This window comes from Gadus morhua, chromosome 6, assembly GCF_902167405.1.
Source record: "Gadus morhua chromosome 6, gadMor3.0, whole genome shotgun sequence".
NCBI classification, from domain to species: domain Eukaryota; kingdom Metazoa; phylum Chordata; class Actinopteri; order Gadiformes; family Gadidae; genus Gadus; species Gadus morhua.
Genome location: NC_044053.1, coordinates 2,606,583 through 2,618,729, shown reverse-complemented (window position 1 = coordinate 2,618,729; position 12,147 = coordinate 2,606,583). Strand labels below are relative to the sequence as shown.

The 12,147-nt window shown below is 39.6% G+C and overlaps 1 long non-coding RNA gene across 1 annotated transcript; it reads left to right on the top strand.

The window, feature by feature from the left end:
* Window positions 1–1,693: 1,693 nt before the first annotated feature.
* On the top strand, window positions 1,694–11,679 carry LOC115545552 (uncharacterized). Its single transcript, XR_003977119.1, has 3 exons — window positions 1,694–1,895; window positions 11,117–11,198; window positions 11,517–11,679. It is a non-coding gene; the product is annotated as an uncharacterized LOC115545552 (long non-coding RNA).
* Window positions 11,680–12,147: the final 468 nt, after the last annotated feature.

The following is a 12,147-nucleotide window of genomic DNA, read 5'->3' as shown; positions in this document are numbered from 1 at the left end:
GAGGACGAAGAAGCAGGTGAAGTCATTCCTGGGACTGGTGGGATATTACCAGCGCTTCATCCCGGCGTTCGCGACCCTGGCCAGCCCCCTCCACGAGCTGACGCGGAGGGCTCTGCCTGACCGGGTCGAGTGGACAGAGGAGGTCGACGAGGCGTTCTTGTCCCTCCGACGGGCCCTCTGCACCGAGCCCCTCCTGATCACCCCGGACTTCAACCTCCCCTTCGTCGTCCACACCGACGCGTCCGAGGTGGGCCTGGGAGCGGTCTTATCCCAGGTCCGGTCGGGCGAGGAGCACCCGGTGACTTACATCAGCCGGAAACTCCTGACCAGCGAGAAAGCCTACTCGACCGTAGAGAAGGAGGCGCTGGCTATAAAGTGGACCGTGGAGAAGCTCCGCTATTACCTCCTCGGACGCACCTTCACCCTGGTCACAGACCACGCCCCCCTGAAGTGGATGGCCACGGCCAAGGACACCAACGCCCGGGTGACGCGCTGGTTCCTGGCCCTGCAGGACTACCACTTCCAGGTGGTCCACCGGCCCGGACGCGCACACGCCAACGCAGACGCACTGTCCCGGAGGGACGCCTGCCTAGGCCTATGCCGGGCAGACCCCGACTTGCAGCTGAGGGGGGGGGTGTGTGGCAACCCCGATCCCACGGAGGAGTTCGAGCCCCGCCAGCGCCCTCTCCGCGGGCAGGTAGTCAGGGGGAGATATGTGCCGCTCGGCGCAGCGATGCGGGAGGGAGCATCGAGCGCACCCGCGCAATCACGGAGATGCGGAGCACCCGGCGGAGCAAGACAGCGGAGGGGACTTAACGGCCGCGTGGACACCAGTCAGGGGAACGCGACCGAACGGGAAAGACGCAGTGGGTGGAGATTACCCGAACCCCCGCTAATGCCAATACGCTTCCCCCCAGGACTAAGCCGCCGAAGACGCAGGGGATCGAGACCCCGCCCCCCGCAGCAGGACCAGACCCGGCGCGGTGTCCTTTATTCCCAGACCAGGAAGAACCTGAGTTCACTCCTTTGTTCCTTTTTTTGCATGAGTGGTTAACCGAAATAAACGAACGTTAACCTACGCCTTGTTTGGTCCATCTCCTCCGGAAACCTCAGCCGCCGACGATCGGGGTTGCCACAACACACACACACACACACACACACACACACACACACACACACACACACACACACACACACACACACACACACACGTAAACACGCACACTATACTCCATTACTATTATTGTCATTTCGACTGATTACATTAGCGCGAATGCAATCACATCAGATCTGACTGCCCTGTTATCTCGTAAAATAAATAAATAATTACATTCTTGAATATAATATATCCCGGGTTTGGATTGACCTGGGCACTGTTACATTTCTTTGGGGAAAAGCCTCACAATGCGGACAACCAATAACAGAGTTTGTTTTCATCAATTTGGGAGACCGCTTATCTCGTTATGAAGAGGTTGGTTAGGAAAATGAGAGCCCGACAGGACAGACTAATGAACCAAACAGTAGACATCAATAATTGCAATAATCACATTTCCAAATGCCTTCATTATTCGTATGCGACCCAAATACAAAATAGAAAAGGTACATTAATATTTGATAACTTTTACTCTAGACAGGCTTTTCATGCTCTGCGTTCGATAAGGAGGGAAACTCTTTGTCGGCTCGAGCTTCTCGCTTGTCACAGCCATCCCGTTCTCGTTCTCATTAGCTCTTAATTGTGTTCACCGGTGTCGCCCCGCACGTGCGGCGATGCATTATTTTGCGATGATCCCAAACGCGTTTTAAAATGATCCCGCGGTTGCTTGTTTTTTTTGTGCGCTTTTGACTGAACAATCCGGACAACGTGGCCACCAACGGGGGAGCGAGGACGCCGGCATGTAAGTCACCCATCGTTTGTTATTCCTTGAGCTGGTTGAAGTTGTTTGGTTGTGTTTGGCTGCTGGCTTCAGAATGTGTCCACCGCACACACACATCACTATTCTTTCCCCTAAACTTAACCTGGGTTTTTACCGCTCGTCTGTTTGGTTTTTGCTCATTCCAAGTTTAGTGCAGTGTTGTAGGTTGTTTTTGAGTGCATTGTTGCACGTGTTTGTATGAGGCCTAACGGGGGACGGCTAAACGACTGACTTTACTAACGCTGCGGACCGCTACAACACCGACAACCTGTCTGGACACTGGGAAGGGTGTGCTCTTGAAACTGGACGCAAAATGGAAGAACACCTGCAACTATTGTGAAAGTTCAACGTTTGGGCAAAATTGGAATTGGTGAAAGCAAAGAAGCGCAAGTTAAATGGTAAGTATACCAATTGGCGAATGCAACTATTTTCGCCAATTGCTTTTTTGTTTCACAGCACCACTGGACTACAGAACCTTCCTAGTGGAAATGACATCGGTGTAATTCTGGATTTTACAATTTGATGTCACAGCACCTTCTGCCGATGCTTCACCTCCCTCAGGAATCCACAAAAAACTGGAAGTTCTGGGAAAAAACCAGAACGGATGTCTGGCAAAACGAAATTAGGGCGAGTGAAGTTGTGACCTCAAACTTCCACAATGGGGTTTGTTTTCGCTCCACCCGTAACCCCAATGGACTGGTGTTTGAAAAGCTGTCAGAATGACTTCACTAGACGAATGACTGCGGGCATGTTATGGTTTGGTTTCAATTGTTGGTTTTTGGCTTGGTAGGTTTGAATTTAAGAGATGGATTAGTTGATTTACACATGCACACAGTAGGCTACTCTTCATTCTCCCTTTTTTGAATCTTTCCTTTTTACAACTTTCCATACATTTACAAACTGTTGACTGCTGCTGAAGTTGTAGGCTACTGCTGCTTGATGACTTCAATGTGGTTGTATTCTGTGCTAAACGATTTTAATTCTTTGCAATGTGGTTTGATTCTATGCAATACGATTTTAATTCTTTGCAATTCTATGCACTACGATTTTAATTCTTTGCAACTTCTATGCACTACGATTTTAATTCTTTGCAATTCTATGCATTATACGATTTTAATTCTTTGCAATACTATGCATTATACGATTTTAATTCTTTGCAATTCTATTTATTATACAATTTTAATTCTTTGCAATTCTATGCATTATACGATTTTAATTCTTTGCAATACTATGCACTTCGATTTTTCATTCTTTGCAATTCAATGCATTATACGATTTTAATTCTTTGCAATTCTATGCACTACGATTCTTCATTCTTTGCAATTCTATGCATTATACGATTTTAATTATTTGCAGTTCTATGCTCTGTGATTTTAATTCTTTGCAATTCTATGCACTACGATTTTAATTCTTTGCAATTCTATGCATTATACGATTTTAATTATTTGCAGTTCTATGCACTACGATTTTAATTCTTTGCAATTCTATGCACTACGATTCTTCATTCTTTGCAATTCTATGCTATGATTTTAATTCTTTGCTATTCTATGCACTACGATTCTTCATTCTTTGCAATTCTATGCATTATACGATTTTAATTATTTGCAGTTCTATGCTCTATGTGATTTTAATTATTTGCAATTCTATGCACTACGATTTTAATTATTTGCAATTCTCTGCATTATACGATTTTAATTATTTGCAGTTCTATGCTCTATGATTTTAATTATTTGCAATTCTATGCATTATACGATTTTAATTCTTTGCAATTCTATGCATTATACGATTTTAATTCTTTGCAATTCTATGCACTACGATTTTAATTCTTTGCAATTCTATGCACTTCGATTTTTCATTCTTTGCAATTCAATGCATTATACGATTTTAATTATTTGCAATTCTATGCACTACGATTCTTAATTCTTTGCAGTTCTATGCTCTTTGTGATTTTAATTATTTGCAATTCTATGCACTACGATTTTAATTCTTTGCAATTCTATGCATTATACGATTTTAATTATTTGCAGTTCTATGCTCTATTTGATTTAAATTCTTTGCACTACAATTTTAAGTCATTGCAATGTGGTTCTATTCTGTGCAATATAATCTGAAATATGTACTCGGACAATTGCAGTTGCCCAATTGGGGAGTATAGTCGACCTTTGGCTATAAGATGTGTATGTAAACAGCAAATGCAACTGTGTTGGGAGCGTTTCACCTGGTAGCCTGGAAGCTAGTTTGCTCCAACGCAACTGTGTTGGGAGCGTTTCACCTGGTAGCCTGGAAGCTAGTTTGCTCCAACGCAACTGTGTTGGGAGCGTTTCACCTGGTAGACTGGAAGGTAGTTTGCTCCAACGCAACTGTGTTGGGAGCATTTCAACGGGTAGCTTGGAAGGTAGTTTGCTCCAACGCAACTGTGTTGGGAGCATTTCAACGGGTAGCTTGGAAGGTAGTTTGCTCCAACGCAACTGTGTTGGGAGCGTGTCACATGGTAGCTTGGAAGGTAGTTTGCTCCAACGCAACCGTGTTGGGAGCGTTCACCTGCTAGCCGGGAAGGTAGTTTGCTCCAACGCAACTGTGTTGGGAGCGTTTCACCTGGTAGCTAACCTGTATGTTGTATTTATTCATGGTACTTAATTGTGTAGGATCTGCAGTAGCCAGCTATCACTGCTGTTTAAGGGGTATGGGTTAACCTAGCAGTTCTATGCTCTATGTGATTTTAATTCTTTACAATTCTATGCACTTCGATTTTAATTCTTTGCAATTCTATGCATTATACGATTTTAATTCTTTGCAATTCTATGCATTATACGATTTTAATTCTTTGCAATTCTATGCACTACGATTCTTCATTCTTTGCAATTCTATGCATTATACGATTTTAATTATTTGCAGTACTATGCTCTATGTGATTTTAATTCTTTGCAATTCTATGCACTACGATTTTAATTCTTTGCAATTCTATGCATTATACGACTTTAATTATTTGCAGTTCTATGCACTACGATTTTAATTCTTTGCAGTTCTATGCTCTTAGTGCATAGAATTGCAAAGAATTAAAATCACAAAGATTTTAGTCGACCTTTGGCTATAAGATGTGTATGTAAACATACTGACGGTACAGCAAATGCAACTGTGTTGGGAGCGTTTCACCTGGTAGCCTGGAAGCTAGTTTGCTCCAACGCAACTGTGTTGGGAGCGTTTCACCTGGTAGACTGGAAGGTAGTTTGCTCCAACGCAACTGTGTTGGGAGCATTTCAACGGGTAGCTTGGAAGGTAGTTTGCTCCAACGCAACTGTGTTGGGAGCATTTCAACGGGTAGCTTGGAAGGTAGTTTGCTCCAACGCAACTGTGTTGGGAGCGTGTCACATGGTAGCTTGGAAGGTAGTTTGCTCCAACGCAACCGTGTTGGGAGCGTTCACCTGCTAGCCGGGAAGGTAGTTTGCTCCAACGCAACTGTGTTGGGAGCGTTTCACCTGGTAGCTAACCTGTATGTTGTATTTATTCATGGTACTTAATTGTGTAGGATCTGCAGTAGCCAGCTATCACTGCTGTTTAAGGGGTATGGGTTAACCTAGCAGTTCTATGCTCTATGTGATTTTAATTCTTTACAATTCTATGCACTTCGATTTTAATTCTTTGCAATTCTATGCATTATACGATTTTAATTCTTTGCAATTCTATGCATTATACGATTTTAATTCTTTGCAATTCTATGCACTACGATTCTTCATTCTTTGCAATTCTATGCATTATACGATTTTAATTATTTGCAGTACTATGCTCTATGTGATTTTAATTCTTTGCAATTCTATGCACTACGATTTTAATTCTTTGCAATTCTATGCATTATACGACTTTAATTATTTGCAGTTCTATGCACTACGATTTTAATTCTTTGCAGTTCTATGCTCTTAGTGCATAGAATTGCAAAGAATTAAAATCACAAAGATTTTAGTCGACCTTTGGCTATAAGATGTGTATGTAAACATACTGACGGTACAGCAAATGCAACTGTGTTGGGAGCGTTTCACCTGGTAGCCTGGAAGCTAGTTTGCTCCAACGCAACTGTGTTGGGAGCGTTTCACCTGGTAGCCTGGAAGCTAGTTTGCTCCAACGCAACTGTGTTGGGAGCGTTTCACCTGGTAGACTGGAAGGTAGTTTGCTCCAACGCAACTGTGTTGGGAGCGTTTCACCTGGTAACTTGGAAGGTACTTTGCTCCAACGCAACTGTGTTGGGAGCATTTCAACGGGTAGCTTGGAAGGTAGTTTGCTCCAACGCAACTGTGTTGGGAGCGTTTCACCTGGTAGCCGGGAAGGTAGTTTGCTCCAACGCAACTGTGTTGGGAGTGTTTCAACTGGTAACTTATAGTATGCTCCAGCGCAACTGTGTTGGGAGCGTTTCACCTGGTAGCTAACCTGTATGTTGTATTTATTCATGGTACTTAATTGTGTAGTATCTGCAGTAGCCAGCTATCACTGCTGTTTAAGGGGTATGGGTTAACCTAGCAGTTCTATGCTCTATGTGATTTTCATTCTTTGCAATTCTATGCACTTCGATTTTAATTCTTTGCAATTCTATGCATTATACGATTTTAATTCTTTGCATTATACAATTTTAATTCTTTGCAATTCTATGCACTACGATTTTAATTCTTTGCAATTCTATGCACTTCGATTTTTCATTCTTTGCAATTCAATGCATTATACGATTTTAATTCTTTGCAATTCTATGCACTACGATTCTTCATTCTTTGCAATTCTATGCATTATACGATTTTAATTATTTGCAGTTCTATGCTCTGTGATTTTAATTCTTTGCAATTCTATGCACTACGATTTTAGTTCTTTGCAATTCTTTGCAAAGATGCAAAGATTTACACATGCACACAGTAGGTTACTCTTCATTCTCCCTTTTTTGAATATTTCCTTTTTACAACTTTCCATACATTTACAAACTGTTGACTGCTGCTGAAGTTGTAGGCTACTGCTGCTTGATGACTTCAATGTGGTTATATTCTGTGCTAAACGATTTTAATTCTTTGCAATGTGGTTTGATTCTATGCAATACGATTTTAATTCTTTGCAATTCTATGCACTACGATTTTAATTCTTTGCAACTTCTATGCACTACGATTTTAATTCTTTGCAATTCTATGCATTATACGATTTTAATTCTTTGCAATACTATGCATTATACGATTTTAATTCTTTGCAAATCTATGCATTATACGATTTTAATTCTTTGCAATTCTATGCACTACGATTCTTCATTCTTTGCAATTCAATGCATTATACGATTTTAATTCTTTGCAATTCTATGCACTACGATTCTTCATTCTTTGCAATTCTATGCATTATACGATTTTAATTATTTGCAGTTCTATGCTCTTTGTGATTTTAATTCTTTGCAATTCTATGCACTACGATTCTTCATTCTTTGCAATTCTATGCATTATGTGATTTTAATTGTTTGCAGTTCTATGCTCTGATTTTAATTCTTTGCAATTCTATGCACTACGATTTTAATTCTTTGCAATTCTATGCATCATACGATTTTAATTATTTGCAGTTTTATGCACTACGATTTTAATTCTTTGCAATTCTATGAACTACGATTCTTCATTCTTTGCAATTCTATGCATTATACGATTTTAATTATTTGTGGTTCTATGCTCTATGTGATTTTAATTCTTTGCAATTCTATGCACTACGATTTTAATTATTTGCAATTCTCTGCATTATACGATTTTAATTATTTGCAGTTCTATGCTCTATGATTTTAATTATTTGCAATTCTATGCATTATCCGATTTTAATTCTTTGCAATTCTATGCACTTCGATTTTTCATTCTTTGCAATTCAATGCATTATACGATTTTAATTCTTTGCAATTCTATGCACTACGATTCTTCATTCTTTGCAATTCTATGCATTATACGATTTTAATTATTTGCAGTTCTATGCTCTGTGATTTTAATTCTTTGCAATTCTATGCACTACGATTTTAGTTCTTTGCAATTCTTTGCAAAGATGCAAAGATTTACACATGCACACAGTAGGTTACTCTTCATTCTCCCTTTTTTGAATCTTTCCTTTTTACAACTTTCCATACATTTACAAACTGTTGACTGCTGCTGAAGTTGTAGGCTACTGCTGCTTGATGACTTCAATGTGGTTATATTCTGTGCTAAACGATTTTAATTCTTTGCAATGTGGTTTGATTCTATGCAATACGATTTTAATTCTTTGCAATTCTATGCACTACGATTTTAATTCTTTGCAACTTCTATGCACTACGATTTTAATTCTTTGCAATTCTATGCATTATACGATTTTAATTCTTTGCAATACTATGCATTATACGATTTTAATTCTTTGCAATTCTATGCATTATACGATTTTAATTCTTTGCAATTCTATGCACTACGATTCTTCATTCTTTGCAATTCAATGCATTATACGATTTTAATTCTTTGCAATTCTATGCACTACGATTCTTCATTCTTTGCAATTCTATGCATTATACGATTTTAATTATTTGCAGTTCTATGCTCTTTGTGATTTTAATTCTTTGCAATTCTATGCACTACGATTCTTCATTCTTTGCAATTCTATGCATTATGTGATTTTAATTGTTTGCAGTTCTATGCTCTGATTTTAATTCTTTGCAATTCTATGCCCTACGATTTTAATTCTTTGCAATTCTATGCATCATACGATTTTAATTATTTGCAGTTTCATGCACTACGATTTTAATTCTTTGCAATTCTATGCACTACGATTCTTCATTCTTTGCAATTCTATGCATTATACGATTTTAATTATTTGCGGTTCTATACTCTATGTGATTTTAATTCTTTGCAATTCTATGCACTACGATTTTAATTATTTGCAATTCTCTGCATTATACGATTTTAATTATTTGCAGTTCTATGCTCTATGATTTTAATTATTTGCAATTCTATGCATTATACGATTTTAATTCTTTGCAATTCTATGCTCTATGTGATTTTAATTCTTTGCAATTCTATGCACTTCGATTTTTCATTCTTTGCATTTCAATGCATTATACGATTTTAATTATTTGCAATTCTATGCACTACGATTCTTAATTCTTTGCAATTCTATGCATTATACGATTTTAATTCTATGCAATTCTATGCACTACGATTTTAATTCTTTGCAATTCTATGCATTATACGATTTTAATTCTTTGCAATTCTATGCACTACGATTTTAATTATTTGTAATTCTCTGCATTATACGATTTTAATTATTTGCAGTTCTATGCTCTGATTTTAATTCTTTGCCATTCTATGCACTACGATTCTTCATTCTTTGCAATTCTATGCATTATACGATTTTAATTATTTGCAGTTCTATGCTCAATGTGATTTTAATTCTTTGCAATTCTATGCACTACGATTCTTCATTCTTTGCAATTCTATGCATTATACGATTTTAATTCTTTGCAGTTCTATGCTCTATGTGAATTTAATTCTTTGCAATTCTTTGCAGTTCTATGCTCTTTGTGATTTTAATTCTTTGCAATTCTATGCACTACGATTTTAGTCGACCTTTGGCTATAAGATGTGTATGTAAACATACTGACGGTACAGCAAATGCAACTGTGTTGGGAGCGTTTCAACTGGTAGCCTGGAAGCTAGTTTGCTCCAACGCAACTGTGTTGGGAGCGTTTCACCTGGTAGCCTGGAAGCTAGTTTGCTCCAACGCAACTGTGTTGGGAGCGTTTCACCTGGTAGACTGGAAGGTAGTTTGCTCCAACGCAACTGTGTTGGGAGCGTTTCACCTGGTAACTTGGAAGGTAGTTTGCTCCAACGCAACTGTGTTGGGAGCATTTCAACGGGTAGCTTGGAAGGTAGTTTGCTCCAACGCAACTGTGTTGGGAGCATTTCAACGGGTAGCTTGGGAGGTAGTTTGCTCCAACGCAACTGTGTTGGGAGCGTTTCACCTGGTAGCCGGGAAGGTAGTTTGCTCCAACGCAACTGTGTTGGGAGTGTTTCAACTGGTAACTTATAGTATGCTCCAACGCAACTGTGTTGGGAGCGTTTCACCTGGTTGCTAACCTGTATGTTGTATTTATTCATGGTACTTAATTGTGTAGTATCTGCAGTAGCCAGCTATCACTGCTGTTTAAGGGGTATGGGTTAACCTAGCAGTTCTATGCTCTATGTGATTTTCATTCTTTGCAATTCAATGCATTATACGATTTTAATTCTTTGCAATTCTATGCACTACGATTCTTCATTCTTTGCAATTCTATGCAGTATACGATTTTAATTATTTGCAGTTTTATGCTCTATGTGATTTTAATTCTTTGCAATTCTATGCACTACGATTTTAATTCTTTGCAATTCTATGCATTATTCGATTTTAATTATTTGCAGTTCTATGCACTACGATTTTAATTCTTTGCCATTCTATGCACTACGATTCTTCATTCTTTGCATTATACGATTTTAAGTCATTGCAATGTGGTTCTATTCTGTGCAATATAATCTGAAATATGTACTCGGACAATTGCAGTTGCCCAATTGGGGAGTATAGTCGACCTTTGGCTATAAGATGTGTATGTAAACATACTGACGGTACAGCAAATGCAACTGTGTTGGGAGCGTTTCACCTGGTAGCCTGGAAGGTAGTTTGCTCCAACGCAACTGTGTTGGGAGCGTTTCGCCTGGTAGCTAACCTGTGTGTTGTATTTATTCATATTACTCAATTGTCTAGCATCTGCATTAGCTAGCTATAGCTGCTGTGTACGGGGAATGTGTTTGCCTAGCGATTGTTAGTACTTGCACTTTGTCCTATGAACATCAACACCGGCAAATTCAGATTTAAATTTTTGACAAATTTTACATTTCAATATTTTGTCAAATTTCACCAAGTCCATTCCAAGATATGTACGAACATCAGCAATTGAGGCAAGTAAGGTTTTTCACTTTCTATGGCAATTTAATTGAGTTAAATTGTTTGCTCTATAAAAACATATGGTTCTCACTGTACCATAATCATCTTGCTAGATATGCCTCATGCTGTCCTTCATATTTCTTATTTGCAAGGAATTTAAGCATTGACAATTATTTATGAACGTTGAACCATGAAAGAAATGTCTTGAATTATTTTTGTTCAGGGTTAGGGTTGGCCCCTGAACATTTAATTTCAAGATCAGTGTTCTACAGTGTTTGTCAAATTCAGGGCTGGCGCTGGAAGCTGTAGGTGGAGGGAAGACCAGGAGTGGTGCAGCTCTGCAGATGCTGAAGGGTAAGACAATGGAATACATGTATTGATGGCTTGATTGGATTGTTTAGAATGACACGGTCAGCGACTCATCGTACAGATCTAAAGTAATCCATACAGATGTGTTCATTCTGACTGGCTGTTAAGAAAGCATTCTCGGCCACTAGGACTAGTCAGGATGTGTATGACATGTGGCTGGCTTTTGGGGTTGGGAGTATTAACTATTGTAATTAGTTCTATCAGAAGAGCACACTATGTACTGTGCTTTAAAAGTGCATGTAAAATACCCTGTTGACATCTGAGGTGTTTGACTGCATTAATGGAGAGAAAACAAAGGTCCAGTGTGCCAAAGGGTCCCGTGTGTTCCTGAAGGGACTGAGGCGACGCAGTCGGAGGTCCCTGCGGTGGCGGTCAGCGGGAGGTGTCGGGACCAACCAGCTCCTCGTCCAGGAAAGGGGAATTCATCAGACCGATTAAAGGTTCAATAAAGTAAATCTTATCATCTGAAAAATCTCGGACACAGTAGCTGGGTTCATCAGCAGATTGTATCTGGGCTTTTGGTCCCCCAGAATAAAAGTCAATGGTGCTGAAGAGAGTCCCTCTCTCCCCCCCCCCCTTATTTATTCTAGAGATGGTACATGAACATGAAACGGATTACCTATTAAGATGCTCAGGTGATCAACTCCCTGCAGCGGTACCGTATCCCCAACGTCTTAAAACATCCTTTACATTCACAGAGCGAAGATTATGTCCTAGAAGCATCCCAAATAAAAAATGATATTATTGGCCATTTTGGCCAACGTTTTGAAAGTAATAATATTTGAGGGAATATTTTTTTGTTGTTGTTTTAGCAGCGAAATGCACTGTGTGCGTGTGTGTGTGTGTGTGTGTGTGTGTCTGTGCGTGTGCGTGCGTGTGTGTGTGTGTGTATAACACGCTATTTTATGTTGCAATGCGACGTAATCCAGTGTTC